The sequence below is a fragment of the Myxine glutinosa genome, chromosome 1, assembly GCF_964187855.1.
Source record: "Myxine glutinosa chromosome 1, kmMyxGlut1.1, whole genome shotgun sequence".
In the NCBI taxonomy this organism is placed as follows: Eukaryota; Metazoa; Chordata; class Myxini; order Myxiniformes; family Myxinidae; genus Myxine; species Myxine glutinosa.
In genome coordinates this window covers 214,507,351-214,530,912 of record NC_136261.1, presented here as the reverse complement: position 1 = coordinate 214,530,912, position 23,562 = coordinate 214,507,351, and the positions used below count along the sequence as shown (strand labels likewise).

At 38.5% G+C, this 23,562-nt stretch overlaps 6 non-coding genes across 6 annotated transcripts; all 6 read left to right on the top strand.

Annotated features, from left to right (window-relative positions):
* Window positions 1-800: 800 nt before the first annotated feature.
* Window positions 801-872, top strand: TRNAG-UCC (transfer RNA glycine (anticodon UCC)). Its single transcript has one exon. It is a non-coding gene; the product is annotated as a tRNA-Gly (tRNA).
* Window positions 873-2,372: 1,500 nt separating this feature from the next.
* On the top strand, window positions 2,373-2,444 carry TRNAG-UCC (transfer RNA glycine (anticodon UCC)). The gene has a single exon. It is a non-coding gene; the product is annotated as a tRNA-Gly (tRNA).
* A 1,498-nt stretch (window positions 2,445-3,942) lies between these two features.
* TRNAG-UCC (transfer RNA glycine (anticodon UCC)) lies at window positions 3,943-4,014 on the top strand. The gene has a single exon. It is a non-coding gene; the product is annotated as a tRNA-Gly (tRNA).
* Window positions 4,015-7,106: 3,092 nt separating this feature from the next.
* Window positions 7,107-7,178, top strand: TRNAG-UCC (transfer RNA glycine (anticodon UCC)). Its single transcript has one exon. It is a non-coding gene; the product is annotated as a tRNA-Gly (tRNA).
* Window positions 7,179-11,830: 4,652 nt separating this feature from the next.
* TRNAG-UCC (transfer RNA glycine (anticodon UCC)) lies at window positions 11,831-11,902 on the top strand. Its single transcript has one exon. It is a non-coding gene; the product is annotated as a tRNA-Gly (tRNA).
* Window positions 11,903-13,443: 1,541 nt separating this feature from the next.
* Window positions 13,444-13,515, top strand: TRNAG-UCC (transfer RNA glycine (anticodon UCC)). Its single transcript has one exon. It is a non-coding gene; the product is annotated as a tRNA-Gly (tRNA).
* The last annotated feature ends 10,047 nt before the right edge of the window (window positions 13,516-23,562 follow it).

Below are 23,562 nucleotides of genomic sequence, written 5' to 3'. Positions count from 1 at the left end.
CGTGTTTCATCAAATTGTGGAACATTTTGAATGCAAAAGCATTCCTATTTACTGAAATGAAGCGTTTTTTGCAATAACGTTGTTGTTTGCACATTTTGCACACTTCTTGTCCCGAATTACACTTTAATGCAGAAATGCGTGTTTCATCATATCGTGTGCACCTGAGTTGTACGTCCTTCGCAAAACCACACATTTTCCACTCGGAAGATTGTGAATGCAATTACACTCCTGTTTACTGAAATCCGATCACGAGGAAGATTGTGAATGCAATAGCACTCCGATTTACTGAAATGAAGCGTTTTTGGCAATAAACTTGTTGTTTGCACATTTTGCACACTTATTGTCCCGAATTACACTTCCAATGCAGAAATGCGTGTTTCATCATATAGTTTGCACCTGAGTTGACGTACCAAGAAAAACACCACATTTTCCACGAGGAAGATTGTGAATGCAATTGCACTCCTATTTACTGAAATCCGATTTACGAAATACGCCTTCGTGAGATATATCAGACATGAAGTTTCTGGCCAAGATTTGTAAAATTCTGTGTGTTTGGTTCAAACGCTAATGACTGAAGTGTTTGCCCCTCTCATTCCTTCATTCATTCAGTCACACACTCACTCATTCACTCCAGCACTCACTCAATCCCTCATTCACTCACACTCAATCATTCACTCACTTATTCACAGAATGACTCACTCACTGATGTTGGTTTATAATTATTGATGAAAGGATATTTGATAAGTTTGGTAATTGTATGAATAAAATATTTAACATTTGAAAAGAATATTTTTCATGGAGCGATGGTGGTATAGTGGTGAGCATAGCTGCCTTCCAAGCAGTTGACCTGGGTTCGATTCCTGGCCATCGCAGTTTAATTTTTATACTGTGCTTGCGAAGTGCAAAGCAGGTTTCAGCGATCGGGTGTGTGTGTGTGTGTGTGTGCGTGTCTGCATTAAAAAAAAAAAATTCTCAGCCACCGTTGGATCGATTGACAAGAAATTCTTCACACCGGAGTATCTCCGACTCAAGATTTATTTATCTATAATCAGGACGTTTCCCCGAGAATTATTACATTTGCACAAGTCATTTCCACGAAGAACATTGTGAATGGAAAACAGTCCTTTCCCTGAAATGTCGCGCTTTGGACCAAAAACTTTGTGTCTCCGCATTTTGCAGAGTGTGCAATGATTCATGCAAAAACTCCTCCTCTGTCGTGAAAAGAGGCGTTTTGGAGCAAAAACTTATTGTCTGCACAAATTGCACCCTCATTGTCCCGAATCACACTTCTAATATTGAAACGCGTGTTTTCCTCAAACAGTTGAACATTGTGAATGTAAAAACAGTGCTATTTCCTGAAAAGAAGCGTTTTGGACCAAAAACTTATTGTCTGCACAAATTGCACCCTCATTGTCCCGAATCACACTTCAAATATTGAAACACGTGTTTCATCAAATTGTGGAACATTATGAATGCAAAAGCACTCCTATTTACTGAAATGAAGAGTTTTTGGCAATAAACTTGTTGTTTGCACATTTTGCACCCATATTTTCCCGAATCACTCTTCTTACGCGTGTTTCATCAAATTGTGGAACATTTTGAATGCAAAAGCATTCCTATTTACTGAAATGAAGCGTTTTTTGCAATAAAGTTGTTGTTTGCACATTTTGCACACTTCTTGTCCCGAATTACACTTTAATGCAGAAATGCGTGTTTCATCATATCGTGTGCACCTGAGTTGTACGTCCTTCGCAAAACCACACATTTTCCACTCGGAAGATTCTGAATGCAATTACACTCCTGTTTACTGAAATCCGATCACGAGGAAGATTGTGAATGCAATAGCACTCCGATTTACTGAAATGAAGCGTTTTTGGCAATAAACTTGTTGTTTGCACATTTTGCACACTTATTGTCCCGAATTACACTTCCAATGCAGAAATGCGTGTTTCATCATATAGTTTGCACCTGAGTTGACGTACCAAGCAAAACAACACATTTTCCACGAGGAAGATTGTGAATGCAATTGCACTCCTATTTACTGAAATCCGATTTACGAAATACGCCTTCGTGAGATATATCAGACATGAAGTTTCTGGCCAAGATTTGTCAAATTCTGTGTGTTTGGTTCAAACGCTAATGACTGAAGTGTTTGCCCCTCTCATTCCTTCATTCATTCAGTCACACACTCACTCATTCACTCCAGCACTCACTCACTCCCTCATTCACTCACACTCAATCATTCACTCACTTATTCACAGAATGACTCACTCACTGATGTTGGTTTATAATTATTGATGAAAGGATATTTGATAAGTTTGGTAATTGTATGAATAAAATATTTAACATTTGAAAAGAATATTTTTCATGGAGCGATGGTGGTATAGTGGTGAGCATAGCTGCCTTCCAAGCAGTTGACCTGGGTTCGATTCCTGGCCATCGCAGTTTAATTTTTATACTGTGCTTGCGAAGTGCAAAGCAGGTTTCAGCGATCGGGTGTGTGTGTGTGTGTGTGCGTGTCTGCATTAAAAAAAAAAAATTCTCAGCCACCGTTGGATCGATTGACAAGAAATTCTTCACACCGGAGTATCTCCGACTCAAGATTTATTTATCTATAATCAGGACGTTTCCCCGAGAATTATTACATTTGCACAAGTCATTTCCACGAAGAACATTGTGAATGGAAAACAGTCCTTTCCCTGAAATGTCGCGCTTTGGACCAAAAACTTTGTGTCTCCGCATTTTGCAGAGTGTGCAATGATTCATGCAAAAACTCCTCCTCTGTCGTGAAAAGAGGCGTTTTGGAGCAAAAACTTATTGTCTGCACAAATTGCACCCTCATTGTCCCGAATCACACTTCTAATATTGAAACGCGTGTTTTCCTCAAACAGTTGAACATTGTGAATGTAAAAACAGTGCTATTTCCTGAAAAGAAGCGTTTTGGACCAAAAACTTATTGTCTGCACAAATTGCACCCTCATTGTCCCGAATCACACTTCAAATATTGAAACACGTGTTTCATCAAATTGTGGAACATTATGAATGCAAAAGCACTCCTATTTACTGAAATGAAGAGTTTTTGGCAATAAACTTGTTGTTTGCACATTTTGCACCCATATTTTCCCGAATCACTCTTCTTACGCGTGTTTCATCAAATTGTGGAACATTTTGAATGCAAAAGCATTCCTATTTACTGAAATGAAGCGTTTTTTGCAATAAAGTTGTTGTTTGCACATTTTGCACACTTCTTGTCCCGAATTACACTTTAATGCAGAAATGCGTGTTTCATCATATCGTGTGCACCTGAGTTGTACGTCCTTCGCAAAACCACACATTTTCCACTCGGAAGATTCTGAATGCAATTACACTCCTGTTTACTGAAATCCGATCACGAGGAAGATTGTGAATGCAATAGCACTCCGATTTACTGAAATGAAGCGTTTTTGGCAATAAACTTGTTGTTTGCACATTTTGCACACTTATTGTCCCGAATTACACTTCCAATGCAGAAATGCGTGTTTCATCATATAGTTTGCACCTGAGTTGACGTACCAAGCAAAACAACACATTTTCCACGAGGAAGATTGTGAATGCAATTGCACTCCTATTTACTGAAATCCGATTTACGAAATACGCCTTCGTGAGATATAACAGACATGAAGTTTCTGGCCAAGATTTGTCAAATTCTGTGTGTTTGGTTCAAACGCTAATGACTGAAGTGTTTGCCCCTCTCATTCCTTCATTCATTCAGTCACACACTCACTCATTCACTCCAGCACTCACTCACTCCCTCATTCACTCACACTCAATCATTCACTCACTTATTCACAGAATGACTCACTCACTGATGTTGGTTTATAATTATTGATGAAAGGATATTTGATAAGTTTGGTAATTGTATGAATAAAATATTTAACATTTGAAAAGAATATTTTTCATGGAGCGATGGTGGTATAGTGGTGAGCATAGCTGCCTTCCAAGCAGTTGACCCGGGTTCGATTCCTGGTCATCGCAGCTTAATTTTTATACTGTGCTTGCGAAGAGCAAAGCAGGTTTCAGCGATCGGGTGTGTGTGTGTGTGTGCGTGTCTGCATTAAAAAAAAAAATTCTCAGCCACCGTTGGATCGATTGACAAGAAATTCTTAACCCCGGAGTATCTCCGACTCAAGATTTATTTATCTATAATCAGGACGTTTCCCCGAGAATTATTACATTTGCACAAGTCATTTCCACGAAGAACATTGTGAATGGAAAACAGTCCTTTCCCTGAAATGTCGCGCTTTGGACCAAAAACTTTGTGTCTCCGCATTTTGCAGAGTGTGCAATGATTCATGCAAAAACTCCTCCTCTGTCGTGAAAAGAGGCGTTTTGGAGCCAAAACTTATTGTCTGCACAAATTGCACCCTCATTGTCCCGAATCACACTTCTAATATTGAAACGCGTATTTTCCTCAAACAGTTGAACATTGTGAATGTAAAAACAGTGCTATTTCCTGAAAAGAAGCGTTTTGGACCAAAAACTTATTGTCTGCACAAATTGCACCCTCATTGTCCCGAATCACACTTCAAATATTGAAACAAGTGTTTCATCAAATTGTGGAACATTGTGAATGCAAAAGCACTCCTATTTACTGAAATGAAGAGTTTTTGGCAATAAACTTGTTGTTTGCACATTTTGCACCCATATTTTCCCGAATCACTCTTCTTACGCGTGTTTCATCAAATTGTGGAACATTTTGAATGCAAAAGCATTCCTATTTACTGAAATGAAGCGTTTTTTGCAATAAAGTTGTTGTTTGCACATTTTGCACACTTCTTGTCCCGAATTACACTTTAATGCAGAAATGCGTGTTTCATCATATCGTGTGCACCTGAGTTGTACGTCCTTCGCAAAACCACACATTTTCCACTCGGAAGATTGTGAATGCAATTACACTCCTGTTTACTGAAATCCGATCACGAGGAAGATTGTGAATGCAATAGCACTCCGATTTACTGAAATGAAGCGTTTTTGGCAATAAACTTGTTGTTTGCACATTTTGCACACTTATTGTCCCGAATTACACTTCCAATGCAGAAATGCGTGTTTCATCATATAGTTTGCACCTGAGTTGACGTACCAAGCAAAACAACACATTTTCCACGAGGAAGATTGTGAATGCAATTGCACTCCTATTTACTGAAATCCGATTTACGAAATACGCCTTCGTGAGATATATCAGACATGAAGTTTCTGGCCAAGATTTGTCAAATTCTGTGTGTTTGGTTCAAACGCTAATGACTGAAGTGTTTGCCCCTCTCATTCCTTCATTCATTCAGTCACACACTCACTCATTCACTCCAGCACTCCCTCACTCCCTCATTCACTCACACTCAATCATTCACTCACTTATTCACAGAATGACTCACTCACTGATGTTGGTTTATAATTATTGATGAAAGGATATTTGATAAGTTTGGTAATTGTATGAATAAAATATTTAACATTTGAAAAGAATATTTTTCATGGAGCGATGGTGGTATAGTGGTGATATAGTGGTGAGCATAGCTGACCTTACCAAGCAGTTGACCCGGGTTCGATTCCTGGTCATCGCAGCTTAATTTTTATACTGTGCTTGCGAAGTGCAAAGCAGGTTTCAGCGATCGGGTGTGTGTGTGTGTGTGTGTGTGTGTGTGTGTGCGTGTCTGCATTAAAAAAAAAAAATTCTCAGCCACCGTTGGATCGATTGACAAGAAATTCTTAACCCCGGAGTATCTCCGACTAAAGATTTATTTATCTATAATCAGGACGTTTCCCCGAGAATTATTACATTTGCACAAGTCATTTCCACGAAGAACATTGTGAATGGAAAACAGTCCTTTCCCTGAAATGTCGCGCTTTGGACCAAAAACTTTGTGTCTCCGCATTTTGCAGAGTGTGCAATGATTCATGCAAAAACTCCTCCTCTGTCGTGAAAAGAGGCGTTTTGGAGCCAAAACTTATTGTCTGCACAAATTGCACCCTCATTGTCCCGAATCACACTTCTAATATTGAAACGCGTATTTTCCTCAAACAGTTGAACATTGTGAATGTAAAAACAGTGCTATTTCCTGAAAAGAAGCGTTTTGGACCAAAAACTTATTGTCTGCACAAATTGCACCCTCATTGTCCCGAATCACACTTCAAATATTGAAACAAGTGTTTCATCAAATTGTGGAACATTGTGAATGCAAAAGCACTCCTATTTACTGAAATGAAGAGTTTTTGGCAATAAACTTGTTGTTTGCACATTTTGCACCCATATTTTCCCGAATCACTCTTCTTACGCGTGTTTCATCAAATTGTGGAACATTTTGAATGCAAAAGCATTCCTATTTACTGAAATGAAGCGTTTTTTGCAATAAAGTTGTTGTTTGCACATTTTGCACACTTCTTGTCCCGAATTACACTTTAATGCAGAAATGCGTGTTTCATCATATCGTGTGCACCTGAGTTGTACGTCCTTCGCAAAACCACACATTTTCCACTCGGAAGATTGTGAATGCAATTACACTCCTGTTTACTGAAATCCGATCACGAGGAAGATTGTGAATGCAATAGCACTCCGATTTACTGAAATGAAGCGTTTTTGGCAATAAACTTGTTGTTTGCACATTTTGCACACTTATTGTCCCGAATTACACTTCCAATGCAGAAATGCGTGTTTCATCATATAGTTTGCACCTGAGTTGACGTACCAAGCAAAACAACACATTTTCCACGAGGAAGATTGTGAATGCAATTGCACTCCTATTTACTGAAATCCGATTTACGAAATACGCCTTCGTGAGATATATCAGACATGAAGTTTCTGGCCAAGATTTGTCAAATTCTGTGTGTTTGGTTCAAACGCTAATGACTGAAGTGTTTGCCCCTCTCATTCCTTCATTCATTCAGTCACACACTCACTCATTCACTCCAGCACTCCCTCACTCCCTCATTCACTCACACTCAATCATTCACTCACTTATTCACAGAATGACTCACTCACTGATGTTGGTTTATAATTATTGATGAAAGGATATTTGATAAGTTTGGTAATTGTATGAATAAAATATTTAACATTTGAAAAGAATATTTTTCATGGAGCGATGGTGGTATAGTGGTGAGCATAGCTGCCTTCCAAGCAGTTGACCTGGGTTCGATTCCTGGTCATCGCAGCTTAATTTTTATACTGTGCTTGCGAAGTGCAAAGCAGGTTTCAGCGATCGGGTGTGTGTGTGTGTGTGCGTGTCTGCATTAAAAAAAAAAATTCTCAGCCACCGTTGGATCGATTGACAAGAAATTCTTAACCCCGGAGTATCTCCGACTAAAGATTTATTTATCTATAATCAGGACGTTTCCCCGAGAATTATTACATTTGCACAAGTCATTTCCATGAAGAACATTGTGAATGGAAAACAGTCCTTTCCCTGAAATGTCGCGCTTTGGACCAAAAACTTTGTGTCTCCGCATTTTGCAGAGTGTGCAATGATTCATACAAAAACTCCTCCGCTGTCGTGAAAAGAGGCGTTTTGGAGCAAAAACTTATTGTCTGCACAAATTGCACCCTCATTGTCCCGAATCACACTTATAATATTGAAACGCGTATTTTCCTCAAACAGTTGAACATTGTGAATGTAAAAACAGTGCTATTTCCTGAAAAGAAGCGTTTTGGACCAAAAACTTATTGTCTGCACAAATTGCACCCTCATTGTCCCGAATCACACTTCAAATATTGAAACAAGTGTTTCATCAAATTGTGGAACATTGTGAATGCAAAAGCACTCCTATTTACTGAAATGAAGAGTTTTTGGCAATAAACTTGTTGTTTGCACATTTTGCACCCATATTTTCCCGAATCACTCTTCTTACGCGTGTTTCATCAAATTGTGGAACATTTTGAATGCAAAAGCATTCCTATTTACTGAAATGAAGCGTTTTTTGCAATAAAGTTGTTGTTTGCACATTTTGCACACTTCTTGTCCCGAATTACACTTTAATGCAGAAATGCGTGTTTCATCATATCGTGTGCACCTGAGTTGTACGTCCTTCGCAAAACCACACATTTTCCACTCGGAAGATTGTGAATGCAATTACACTCCTGTTTACTGAAATCCGATCACGAGGAAGATTGTGAATGCAATAGCACTCCGATTTACTGAAATGAAGCGTTTTTGGCAATAAACTTGTTGTTTGCACATTTTGCACACTTATTGTCCCGAATTACACTTCCAATGCAGAAATGCGTGTTTCATCATATAGTTTGCACCTGAGTTGACGTACCAAGCAAAACAACACATTTTCCACGAGGAAGATTGTGAATGCAATTGCACTCCTATTTACTGAAATCCGATTTACGAAATACGCCTTCGTGAGATATATCAGACATGAAGTTTCTGGCCAAGATTTGTCAAATTCTGTGTGTTTGGTTCAAACGCTAATGACTGAAGTGTTTGCCCCTCTCATTCCTTCATTCATTCAGTCACACACTCACTCATTCACTCCAGCACTCCCTCACTCCCTCATTCACTCACACTCAATCATTCACTCACTTATTCACAGAATGACTCACTCACTGATGTTGGTTTATAATTATTGATGAAAGGATATTTGATAAGTTTGGTAATTGTATGAATAAAATATTTAACATTTGAAAAGAATATTTTTCATGGAGCGATGGTGGTATAGTGGTGATATAGTGGTGAGCATAGCTGACCTTACCAAGCAGTTGACCCGGGTTCGATTCCTGGTCATCGCAGCTTAATTTTTATACTGTGCTTGCGAAGTGCAAAGCAGGTTTCAGCGATCGGGTGTGTGTGTGTGTGTGTGTGTGTGTGCGTGTCTGCATTAAAAAAAAAAAATTCTCAGCCACCGTTGGATCGATTGACAAGAAATTCTTAACCCCGGAGTATCTCCGACTAAAGATTTATTTATCTATAATCAGGACGTTTCCCCGAGAATTATTACATTTGCACAAGTCATTTCCACGAAGAACATTGTGAATGGAAAACAGTCCTTTCCCTGAAATGTCGCGCTTTGGACCAAAAACTTTGTGTCTCCGCATTTTGCAGAGTGTGCAATGATTCATACAAAAACTCCTCCGCTGTCGTGAAAAGAGGCGTTTTGGAGCAAAAACTTATTGTCTGCACAAATTGCACCCTCATTGTCCCGAATCACACTTCTAATATTGAAACGCGTGTTTCCTCAAACAGTTGAACATTGTGAATGTAAAAACAGTCCTATTTCCTGAAAAGAAGCGTTTTGGACCAAAAACTTATTGTCTGCACAAATTGCACCCTCATTGTCCCGAATCACACTTCAAATATTGAAACAGGTGTTTCATCAAATTGTGGAACATTGTGAATGCAAAAGCACTCCTATTTACTGAAATGAAGAGTTTTTGGCAATAAACTTGTTGTTTGCACATTTTGCACCCATATTTTCCCGAATCACTCTTCTTACGCGTGTTTCAACAAATTGTGGAACATTTTGAATGCAAAAGCATTCCTATTTACTGAAATGAAGCGTTTTTTGCAATAAAGTTGTTGTTTGCACATTTTGCACACTTCTTGTCCCGAATTACACTTTCATGCAGAAATGCGTGTTTCATCATATCGTGTGCACCTGAGTTGTACGTCCTTCGCAAAATCACACATTTTCCACTCGGAAGATTGTGAATGCAATTACACTCCTGTTTACTGAAATCTGATCACGAGGAAGATTGTGAATGCAATAGCACTCCGATTTACTGAAATGAAGCGTTTTTGGCAATAAACTTGTTGTTTGCACATTTTGCACACTTATTGTCCCGAATTACACTTCCAATGCAGAAATGCGTGTTTCATCATAAAGTTTGCACCTGAGTTGACGTACCAAGCAAAACAACACATTTTCCACGAGGAAGATTGTGAATGCAATTGCACTCCTATTTACTGAAATCCGATTTACGAAATACGCCTTCGTGAGATATATCAGACATGAAGTTTCTGGCCAAGATTTGTCAAATTCTGTGTGTTTGGTTCAAACGCTAATGACTGAAGTGTTTGCCCCTCTCATTCCTTCATTCATTCAGTCACACACTCACTCATTCACTCCAGCACTCACTCACTCCCTCATTCACTCACACTCAATCATTCACTCACTTATTCACAGAATGACTCACTCACTGATGTTGGTTTATAATTATTGATGAAAGGATATTTGATAAGTTTGGTAATTGTATGAATAAAATATTTAACATTTGAAAAGAATATTTTTCATGGAGCAATGGTGTTATAGTGGTGAGCATAGCTGCCTTCCAAGCAGTTGACCCGGGTTCGATTCCTGGTCATCGCAGCTTAATTTTTATACTGTGCTTGCGAAGTGCAAAGCAGGTTTCAGCGATCGGGTGTGTGTGTGTGTGTGCGTGTCTGCATTAAAAAAAATAAATTCTCAGCCACCGTTGGATCGATTGACAAGAAATTCTTAACCCCGGAGTATCTCCGACTAAAGATTTATTTATCTATAATCAGGACGTTTCCCCGAGAATTATTACATTTGCACAAGTCATTTCCACGAAGAACATTGTGAATGGAAAACAGTCCTTTCCCTGAAATGTCGAGCTTTGGACCAAAAACTTTGTGTCTCCGCATTTTGCAGAGTGTGCAATGATTCATACAAAAACTCCTCCTCTGTCGTGAAAAGAGGCGTTTTGGAGCAAAAACTTATTGTCTGCACAAATTGCACCCTCATTGTCCCGAATCACACTTCTAATATTGAAACGCGTGTTTCCTCAAACAGTTGAACATTGTGAATGTAAAAACAGTCCTATTTCCTGAAAATAAGCGTTTTGGACCAAAAACTTATTGTCTGCACAAATTGCACCCTCATTGTCCCGAATCACACTTCAAATATTGAAACAGGTGTTTCATCAAATTGTGGAACATTGTGAATGCAAAAGCACTCCTATTTACTGAAATGAAGAGTTTTTGGCAATAAACTTGTTGTTTGCACATTTTGCACCCATATTTTCCCGAATCACTCTTCTTACGCGTGTTTCATCAAATTGTGGAACATTTTGAATGCAAAAGCATTCCTATTTACTGAAATGAAGCGTTTTTTGCAATAAAGTTGTTGTTTGCACATTTTGCACACTTCTTGTCCCGAATTACACTTTAATGCAGAAATGCGTGTTTAATCATATCGTGTGCACCTGAGTTGTACGTCCTTCGCAAAACCACACATTTTCCACTCGGAAGATTGTGAATGCAATTACACTCCTGTTTACTGAAATCCGATCACGAGGAAGATTGTGAATGCAATAGCACTCCGATTTACTGAAATGAAGCGTTTTTGGCAATAAACTTGTTGTTTGCACATTTTGCACACTTATTGTCCCGAATTACACTTCCAATGCAGAAATGCGTGTTTCATCATATAGTTTGCACCTGAGTTGACGTACCAAGCAAAACAACACATTTTCCACGAGGAAGATTGTGAATGCAATTGCACTCCTATTTACTGAAATCCGATTTACGAAATATGCCTTCGTGAGATATATCAGACATGAAGTTTCTGGCCAAGATTTGTCAAATTCTGTGTGTTTGGTTCAAACGCTAATGACTGAAGTGTTTGCCCCTCTCATTCCTTCATTCATTCAGTCACACACTCACTCATTCACTCCAGCACTCACTCACTCCCTCATTCACTCACACTCAATCATTCACTCACTTATTCACAGAATGACTCACTCACTGATGTTGGTTTATAATTATTGATGAAAGGATATTTGATAAGTTTGGTAATTGTATGAATAAAATATTTAACATTTGAAAAGAATATTTTTCATGGAGCGATGGTGGTATAGTGGTGAGCATAGCTGCCTTCCAAGCAGTTGACCCGGGTTCGATTCCTGGTCATCGCAGCTTAATTTTTATACTGTGCTTGCGAAGTGCAAAGCAGGTTTCAGCGATCGGGTGTGTGTGTGTGTGTGTGTGTGTGTGTGTGTGTGTGTGTGTGTGTGTGTGTGTGTGTGTGTGCGTGTCTGCATTAAAAAAAAAAAATTCTCAGCCACCGTTGGATCGATTGACAAGAAATTCTTAACCCCGGAGTATCTCCGACTAAAGATTTATTTATCTATAATCAGGACGTTTCCCCGAGAATTATTACATTTGCACAAGTCATTTCCACGAAGAACATTGTGAATGGAAAACAGTCCTTTCCCTGAAATGTCGCGCTTTGGACCAAAAACTTTGTGTCTCCGCATTTTGCAGAGTGTGCAATGATTCATACAAAAACTCCTCCGCTGTCGTGAAAAGAGGCGTTTTGGAGCAAAAACTTATTGTCTGCACAAATTGCACCCTCATTGTCCCGAATCACACTTCTAATATTGAAACGCGTGTTTCCTCAAACAGTTGAACATTGTGAATGTAAAAACAGTCCTATTTCCTGAAAAGAAGCGTTTTGGACCAAAAAGTTATTGTCTGCACAAATTGCACCCTCATTGTCCCGAATCACACTTCAAATATTGAAACAGGTGTTTCATCAAATTGTGGAACATTGTGAATGCAAAAGCACTCCTATTTACTGAAATGAAGAGTTTTTGGCAATAAACTTATTGTTTGCACATTTTGCACCCATATTTTCCCGAATCACTCTTCTTTCGCGTGTTTCATCAAATTGTGGAACATTTTGAATGCAAAAGCATTCCTATTTACTGAAATGAAGCGTTTTTTGCAATAACGTTGTTGTTTGCACATTTTGCACACTTCTTGTCCCGAATTACACTTTAATGCAGAAATGCGTGTTTCATCATATCGTGTGCACCTGAGTTGTACGTCCTTCGCAAAACCACACATTTTCCACTCGGAAGATTGTGAATGCAATTACACTCCTGTTTACTGAAATCCGATCACGAGGAAGATTGTGAATGCAATAGCACTCCGATTTACTGAAATGAAGCGTTTTTGGCAATAAACTTGTTGTTTGCACATTTTGCACACTTATTGTCCCGAATTACACTTCCAATGCAGAAATGCGTGTTTCATCATATAGTTTGCACCTGAGTTGACGTACCAAGAAAAACAACACATTTTCCACGAGGAAGATTGTGAATGCAATTGCACTCCTATTTACTGAAATCCGATTTACGAAATACGCCTTCGTGAGATATATCAGACATGAAGTTTCTGGCCAAGATTTGTAAAATTCTGTGTGTTTGGTTCAAACGCTAATGACTGAAGTGTTTGCCCCTCTCATTCCTTCATTCATTCAGCCACACACTCACTCATTCACTCCAGCACTCACTCAATCCCTCATTCACTCACACTCAATCATTCACTCACTTATTCACAGAATGACTCACTCACTGATGTTGGTTTATAATTATTGATGAAAGGATATTTGATAAGTTTGGTAATTGTATGAATAAAATATTTAACATTTGAAAAGAATATTTTTCATGGAGCGATGGTGGTATAGTGGTGAGCATAGCTGCCTTCCAAGCAGTTGACCTGGGTTCGATTCCTGGCCATCGCAGCTTAATTTTTATACTGTGCTTGCGAAGTGCAAAGCATGTTTCAGCGATCGGGTGTGTGTGTGTGTGTGTGCGTGTCTGCATTAAAAAAAATAAATTCTCAGCCACCGTTGGATCGATTGACAAGAAATTCTTCACACCGGAGTATCTCCGACTCAAGATTTATTTATCTATAATCAGGACGTTTCCCCGAGAATTATTACATTTGCACAAGTCATTTCCACGAAGAACATTGTGAATGGAAAACAGTCCTTTCCCTGAAATGTCGCGCTTTGGACCAAAAACTTTGTGTCTCCGCATTTTGCAGAGTGTGCAATGATTCATGCAAAAACTCCTCCTCTGTCGTGAAAAGAGGCGTTTTGGAGCCAAAACTTATTGTCTGCACAAATTGCACCCTCATTGTCCCGAATCACACTGTGGAAGTGTAACTCAGCGTAACTTATTAATTGGCACTGGTAACTTATTAATTAACCTGGTAACAAAGCAAATACATTTTACATGCAAACTCTGTGAAGGACGAGTTTGTAAATGAGTTAGGAATGTGCACGAACATGATAATCTCTTGAAACACCTGGTCACAGCCCCAGGCTGGAGCACCCCCCTATTGTTTGATAAATGGAACTCACAACAGGGGGGGCTAGCTGGCGCCAGGAAGGCGACCAGTAACGTCAGCGGAGAAGAGATTACGAGTTCAGCGGACAGAGGATTAAGTCGAGTTGGTCCATATAAGCGGGAGCTGCGGCTGGAGTCGAGAGGACTTGCTGCGAGGAGCTCTGACGAACGGGACCATGGCGGAGGAACATCAGCCGAACGAAAAGGACCATGGAAAAGAGTTAATCTCAGCCATTGAATAATGCGGTATTATTTGGTAAATGGAATGAACTGAATAATAAAAAAGACCTTTTGTAAACCTGAGTCCGGTCATTGGAGTCCTGTGAGTCATACACGAAATTCTTCCACAATATGGAGGCACCGCTGAAATTTCGAGTGGACGTCGCCAAGGTGAGCATGTAAGCATGACGTCTTGGGGATCTGTCCATTATGAAATATGAATTCTGAAGATGGAGGATTTGGTGTGTGGGACTTGCATTCCGTAGGTAATCCAAGGAGTGTAAAAGTATTTTTGTCACGACCGTCCAAGGTAAAAGTCACGGATGGAACGGTTTAAATGATTCTATTATTCGTGTGCTTGCATATGCGTACGGTATACGCTGGGTGTTAAGAGCCTTACTCTGGTCTGCGGGCAAGTCGGCTCATGAAGTGCACCATGAGGCGATTTGTTTGCCGGGTCGGTAAGGTTCGGTAAGGTCCGTACACGTGTACAATCGTGTACACCCGTTTTAAATAGAGAATTTTTTTTCAGTTTTCCCGCCATAACTAAAACTCGTTCGATTTTTTTGACGAAATTTGCTAGATAAATAGCATGGGTGACACGGAACCAGTGCTGTTTTTTTTGACGAAATTTGCTAGATAAATAGCATGGGTGACACGGATTAAATGATTTTATGATTATGAATTAATGAGGAAATGATTTTATATTTAAATATAAAAATTGATCTGCTTGGTGTTAGTTTAAGGGCTGTTCCAAATTTATCTTGATTATGAGACAAAAACAGCAGGGTGGGAATCGGCAGACAATGGAACAGCTAGCGACGAGTGTTTTGTGAGTAGCAACCACTCTCTGGTCGAGGCTCATAGAAAAAAAAATTGATACTTATTGATTTGGCACGCTTACAATAGATATTAATGGCGAGGGTTCTGTGGTCGTTCGCTTTGGCTCTGCGGATGGACCGAACCATTGCATGTAAATAGAAGGGGGGTTCTGTGGTCGTTCGCTTTGGCTTTGCGAATGGACCAAACCATTGCATGTAAATAGAAGGGGGGGTTCTGTGGTCGTTACTGCCACGTGGTTTCAAAGTTTTGTTGTTGTTGTTTGCACGCATGTTTTTTGCAAGCACGTACGGGCGAGCACGTACGTGCGGGCACGCCCTAGTATATATAAATTGAGGTAATATTAAGTTATGGAATTAATTGCTTTCAACAATGCAAAGGGTGACAAAATATGGGATTTTAATGGGATTTTTAAAATGGGATATTGGTTTAGGAATGTTTAGAGGTCATTGCAATGTGATAATAACTTGTTGGAACTTGTTGTTGGAACTTGCTGTTGGAACTTGTTGTTGGAACTTGTTGTTGGAACTTGTTGTTGGAACTTGTTGTTGGAACTTGCTGTTGGAACTTGTTGTTGGAACTTGTTGGAACTTGTTGTTGGAACTTGCTGTTGGAACTTGCTGTTGGAACTTGTTGGAACTTGTTGTTGGAACTTGTTGTTGGAACTTGTTGTTGGAACTTGCTGTTGGCACTTGTTGGAACTTGTTGGAACTTGTTGTTGGAACTTGTTGTTGGAACTTGTTGTTGGAACTTGCTGTTGGAACTTGTTGTTGGAACTTGTTGGAACTTGTTGTTGGAACTTGTTGTTGGAACTTGCTGTTGGAACTTGTTGTTGGAACTTGCTGTTGGAACTTGCTGTTGGAACTTGTTGTTGGAACTTGTTGTTGGAACTTGCTGTTGGAACTTGTTGTTGGAACTTGTTGGAACTTGTTGTTGGAACTTGCTGTTGGAACTTGCTGTTGGAACTTGTTGGAACTTGTTGTTGGAACTTGTTGTTGGAACTTGTTGTTGGAACTTGCTGTTGGAACTTGTTGTTGGAACTTGTTGGAACTTGTTGTTGGAACTTGTTGTTGGAACTTGTTGTTGGAACTTGCTGTTGGAACTTGTTGTTGGAACTTGTTGTTGGAATGTTTTGGGAACATTCAAATGTTGGGTTTTGCTAACGTTTCCACAACGTCGCTACAACGTTTCACTTTCGTTGTTGCAACGTTTTGCTCCAACGTTTTGGGGACATCCGAATGTCAAGTGAATCGAATGAGAATTCAGGAATTATTTCATTATTAACGATTAATGAAGTACTTATTTAATTAATTACATTTCTTATTACATTACAGTAATTACATTACAGTAATTACCTGGGGTAATTACAGTAATTACAGTTCCGGTAATTACAGTAATTACAGTAATCATTACAGTAATTGCAGTAATCTTATTACAGTAATTACATTACATTAACTCAGGCACCTTTTGAGTAAGGAAGCTGATATTTGGACATGACACTGACCAAGTGATGTGGCTGTCAAGGAAAATATTGATTTATTGATTAATCATTTAATAAATTAACTCGTTGATTTATAAATGACTTATTTAATTAAAATTCCTGAGAGATACATCTTCGGATGAAATACTTGCAGATTGGTTATGCTATGAGCCAATTGATTAAGGAAAATATTTTGTGATGGCCATATTGGCAATTTCGTGGCCATATTCGTGGCAACTCAGTTAGTGCCACTGCACCTTTAAAATGCATCCCTGCGTTCATTTTTCGATCGATTGAGTTGAAATTTTGAACAATCGGATCTGGACTGTCGTTGTTAACGACTCTAGCACGCACTCGTCCAATCAGGATGGAGCGGTATGGTCCCCGGATCATCACTGCCCGCAGTTTTAATTAATTTTACTTTTTCTCTTGGGCATATAATTTTGAAGACATGCATGTCATGATAGAGGAAATGTTTGTTCTGTTAAACGGAATAAATGTTGTTAATGCATGTGTGTGTATTTTTGTGTATTTGGATATATTTTCACGACTAATTCCAGTTATCGTCCTGCAAAAGGTCTGCTCGTTCTTTTCCTTTGAGTCGTAAATTCCTGTTGAATTCTCATTAAAAAGCGGAATTAAGTACGCTGTGTGATGATGGAGATCCTTGATGACGAATCAGGAATAGTGAATGAGCAGACAAATATCACGGATGGTACACCAGATAGGGAAAATGTAGATGAAACCCCTTTTTGCTCAGGTGCTGTGTAGCGCTGCACAAAGATCCATATGAGCGGGGCCTGGGTGCTGTGTAATTAGTACACAAAGAACCAATTACTAGGGTGCTGAATAAACACAAAGATCCATTTTTGGAGCTGGTTCTCCCGGTGCTGTGATTTATTCAAAGAACCAAAATCTTGTAAGAATTAAGATATGATTTGTCGACATCATAAATACTTTAATATATGTAACGATTTTTGTAACGATCATCCTGCAAAAGGTCTGCTCGTTCTTTTCCTTTGAGTCGTAAAATCCTGTTGAATTCTCATTAGAATGCGGAATTAAGTACGCTGTGTGTTGATGGAGATCCTTGATGACGAATCAGGAATAGTGAATGAGCAAACAAAGTGACAAATGCTGCGGCTGGAGCAGTAGAAGCGATGTTTTTTAATGGAAACGATGTAATGAGTAATTAAAAGTGGGAGGGGGCAACACCACGCATACCTCTTTTAAGGTGTGTATAAACCCTGGAATAAACGTGGGAGGGGGCAACACCACGCATACCTCTTTTAAGGTGTGTATAAACCCTGGAATATTTCAGCAATCAATACAATGCTGAAACTATGTAAGTTAATTTAATGAGTAATTTAATGAGTAATTTAATGAGTAATTTAATGAGTAATTTAATGAGAAATTTAATGAGTAATTTAATGAGTAATTTAATGAGTAATTTAATGAGTAATTTAATGAGTAATTTAATGAGTAATTTAATGAGTAATTTAATGAGTAATTTAATGAGTAATTTAATAAGTAATTTAATAAGGAATTTAATGAGGAATTTAATGAGGAATTAAAAGTGGGAGGGGGCAACACCACGCATACCTCTTTTAAGGTGTGTATAAACCCTGGAATAAACGTGGGAGGGGGCAACACCACGCATACCTCTTTTAAGGTATGTATAAACCCTGGAATATTTCAGCAATCAATACGATGCTGAAATGATGTAATTTACTGTGTAAGAGGGTCGACCTTGGGTTTGTTTGGGTTTGTTGTTTATTTTTGTGGGTGTGTATTTTTGTGTATTTTGGATATATTTTCACGACTAATTCCAGTTAACATCCTGCAAAATTTGCTCGTTTTTTGGCCGAGTCGAAATTGCGTTGAGTTTCTATGGCATGCGCCATTAAAAGCGCTGTGTAATGGTTGAGCTCCTTTTATTTCGTTTTGGTCATGCGGATGAGCAGACAAAATGACGAATGCTGCGGCTGGAGCAGTGGAAGCGATTTTTGAATTGTTCAATGATTATTCGATACTGTTATGACTTATTGTCAATAGGTATACTAAGTGGCCATGAGGTAGCCTGTTGCTATGTACAGTTTTATTCTATTGTTGATTATACCACATAACTGTGGTGATAAAGGAAATGTTCGTTTTAAATAGATGATTATGATATGACCATGACTATAAAATCATGATGATTATTATGAATGATATCATAGGGTTCAAATGCAGAATGATTGCATGAACTTGGGAAAGAACTTTCAAGCCCTATGGGATAAATTGGGTGGTACAAGCGATGGAGTTTCAAAATTTAGCATGATTAAAGGAATTTTACAGTCTTATTTCAGGAGTTTTACGAAATTTATATTGCCAAGAGATTTTGGATACTATTAAAAGAAAAAATGATGAGATATTTTTCCCAATGAACTTTAATATCTGCCATCCATTTTGGCTGTCTCACGAATGAAGGATGAGTTGCCTTTAGTGGTTGCAAAGAAAATTTGTGGAGACCAGGCAAAATGGGAAAATATGTCAGATATGACCCTAGGACAGGACGGTGATTCATCAATTGACATGAGGTACGAACCCGAGGTGACGACCGATGAAATTCGATCTCAGTCAATGGATGGACCTGTCCTGACATCATTGGGGAAAGGGCCTATGCAAAGAGACATCCAAAGTGATTAATTTGATTTATTGATGAATATTGATGAATTAATTGAAATTGAATAATTGATTGAATTGTCGATTGATTGAATCTAATTGATTGAATTTAAGTGAATAAATTTAACTGAATAAATTGAACTGAATAAATTGAATTGAATATATTGATTGTTTGATTGATGAAAATGCGGTCTCAAGAAAGAAGCTTTGATATCTTTGCGAGATATTATCAATGTGGAGACAACCTGGGAAAATTGAGCAAGGTGGTGAGTTTATATACAGATATATATGTGCGGTTACCATTGTGTGATTTCCCCGTCAACAGAGCGGACACCTGAGGATTCACCCATTTCATACTGACCCTCCGGCTCATCTGCAAATACTGATCTGTGAGATTGGATTGTGCAAAAGCCACGGCTGAGGGAGATTCTCTGGAAATCACCGTGTGAACAGGTGGAGAGACCCTTCCTGGAGGTACGAGTGAAGCTTTAGAGGAACAAACTACAACACATCCAACGCTACTTTGATAAAAGGCAGAATGGGAAATGGAGCCTGCAAGAATACACAAGGACAACCAGAGAGTCCACCAAAAGGTACTTGTACACATCATATGTATGACCGTTATGGTGCAGAAGCTATAAGGCAGGTCGAGAATTGGTATTTGTGGACAAAGGGACATGATAAGGAGTTTCCAAGAGATGGTACATTTGAGCGAAGTCGATTGGAAAGATTGGAACAAATATTGAAAGCCAGGAAGAGACAGAATCTAACGGTAGACTGGCTTGCATTCCATCTTTGGGATGGTGAATCCAGACAACGGGAACAGCAAGAACGGATAACGGATCTAGAACTTAAAATAAAAAGGATACAGGATACAGTGCAGGAGACAAATGCACAACTGCCCTCGAAATTAGGAATGAAAGTGACGGTTGTCCCATCTGATTTCCAGTTGTCTCCCCAAAAAAGGACGGTACAGAGAATTTTTTCGTGTTTCAGGAGACAACGAGAGATTGCAGTGGCAACTCAGGAATGTAGAGATGCAGCCCAGCAATACAAATGCACAGGTGCACAGACCAGGAAACGACAGAAACCGGTGTTTCGAGTGTGGAAAGATGGGACATTGGAGAAGAAGATGTCCGTATGTCAACAGGAGGACAAGGTCATGGGGCAAACCAAGATCAAGGGTACCAGTACGTACCGGTACCTCAGACAATGATTAGGCCTTCATTGCTGCAAATCCCAAATGATGATTGGCCTCAACAGATTCGATTACTGGACAAACATGAATAACTGTCAATGATTCTTGGGTCTGAAAAGTTTTCGGAGCAAGAATTATTCATTTTTTCTTTTGCTTGTAAGCAAATTAGTAATTAATTGATCACATGCCGAAATTGGATCTTTTATGTTGGGCACACAATTTTAAATTTACAAAGTTGGAACAATTGCTTTGCAAATTTTTGAAACTAAGTGACAAGAGTCACATGATGATCAGGTGGGAATTTCGGACTAGTGTTCCGCATGATTGATAGGTCAGTGGTCGACTGACATGCAAATGGGTGTGTAGTCAAATTTGGATAAATTATTGTGGGAACTGAAAGGGTAATTTCAATGTGACATCATAGGGGTTTTCTAAGAATAAGCTTTTGGTCCATTTGTGTATTAGCATTTCTAAAATTGAAGGACAAATTTTATGAAATTGAAATAAAATTGACACCCATCTTGATCTGTAAATAATAGTTCCAACGCAAACAAATACGCATAATGCAGGTGTGTGTGTATTTTTGTGTGTCAATGTTAGTGTTTTTATTGTTTTGTGTATCAATCTTACAAGATTGTTGACACCGACAGTGTGCCTGTCTGGAAATGGATAGCTTTATGTGGATGGGATTGAATATGCAGAGAATCCGTAAAATAAAATAGAAATAAAATTTGATTATGAACATTATCTCTTTTGTCAAGGGAGATGGAATATAAAGATTTGATGTGCTGGGTTATGAGCAGCTATTCATTCATAGTAAAATTGTGAGTAATTTGGGGATTCCATTTTGATAGAATTTATATGAGAATAACAGCTATTTATGGATATGAGCTTCATAAAAGGAAATGAGGGAGTACAAAATTATCCAAATTTGGGAGAGGTCTTACACTGACTTCCCAGAATACTCTGCTCATGGATTTATATATATATATATAAACTTGAATTTTATCAGCATATAAATTGTGCTGCATGTATGGATGTGTATTAGGCATAGATGATATGGGAAAATAGTAAAGAAAATCTTGCTGATTGGAACTATTGTGAGTTTTAAAACGGAATGCATTGTGCATCTTAAACCAAGGGGCAGACATGAACGCGCTGTTACGTTATTTATACTCAGAACGCGCTGTTACATGTACCTGCAACATATTTGTTAATCTCGCACACCTATATTGGCATACTGGTGTCAGTAGTACTCACTGGGTGCATAGAAATGGATGAGCAACAGTTAAGGGGGTGTATTAAAACACTTACTTGGATACTTTCTACAAAAGTAGGGGTTTCAATAAGTGGTACCATACACATGGGATTCATCAAATTAAGTTTTGGAGTTCAAACAAAGTGACTGGTTAACAGATGGGAATGGATAGTAAATAAATTCTTCGATGCTGGGTAAATGAAGTGAGATATTACAAAGACTTATTAGAGCTATTGTTCTTCCTTGCAGCAGTGGGAGAAAATTTAGATCCAACATAATGAATCTATAAATGAATGTGATAGGGATAATATCCTCAATTTGTACTAATTATTTGATTGTGGGTAAAGGAATTAATTAATCGTAGTGGATTGTTAACAAGCAGCCTGAAATGTCCTGAGAGTGTGCATCCATGTAATCAGAAATCCCAGATTTGTTTTTACAAACAACATTTTGGTAGAGATCTTATGCGGACGAATACTTGCTTGGTAGATAAAAACGGTACTGCATGTTGGCAGCCACTTCAGTGGCCATTTAGGCCGAACAAATAGGAAAAAACTGTAATTGAATATGTAATTTACAGATGAGTATTTGGGAAGTAAAAAGGGAATTTATTGATTTGGGAGACATTTTTCGAAGGTTTATTAAAGTGTTGCAATATGACATTTGGCAAGGAAAATTATTGGATGGGAAAATTAGATCTGTTTATAAAATGAGTTTGTTGACCCATTGAAGTTAATTCTTTGAATTGTTGTTTAATTAGCATTTTGAGTTCAAATTGGAAATAGTTTGGTAGAGCTTTGGTTAAAACCTTTGGTTGCAGTGTTTTGGAACAAATTGATAAACCATAGGAGATTGATAAGAATAGAAAAAAAAAAAAAAAAAATGGACCCAAAATAGAAAGTTGGATTCATGCCCCTCATTGCAAACAAGGACATGGGGCTAAGGTGGACGATCCCACAGAAAATGAGGCTGCACCTAGCAGCCCAGCAGAACATTCAGTGGTAGATAAATGATAGTCGTGATTTACAGTCATTTGAATTACATTTTAACACCCCTTGCATTGTTAAACATTACATTTTCAACATGTGATATTCCTACTTGGGATAGTGACATTTATTTGCCTACATGACATACAATTACCTGCTGATATTAATACAACATGAGTGAAAAATGTATCACAACTACACTCATGATCAGGGGATTGAGTTCAACCCCGGGAGATAGGGGGATCAGGGCAAGACAAATAATCTGATTATGTTACATATTAAGGGATTTTCTTTATTTACCTTTTAGGAAGCTTGTTAGTTTGGTATATAATGTTAAATGTCATCGACATATAACTATGTCATTTGTATGAATATATACAAGGAGTAGCAGACTTGTTTGTTGGTTTAGTAGTTATATTGGCAATTGTTTTAGTGGTGGCTTGCTTGAAAGCCTTAGTGACGGTGTGTTTGAATAAGGTAACCAACAACACGATGATAACGCATGAAGTGACAAATGAGGAAAGAAATGTGAAACCAGAAAAGGAAGACTTTTATGGCGACATAAACAGTAGAATTAAGATAATGGCATAACGACAATGTTATGAGTTGTGTCAATTACAATATCAGTGAACTCATATCACCACGAGTGACACACTGTTAGAAAAACAGAGGGAAAAGAAAAAGTGGAGAGGAATTATGGTAATAATACATTATGCTTAATTTGTTGGTTTGGGAAAATTGTTGTTGGGAATTAGATATTCCCGTTTGTGATTGTAATCATATACAATGCTA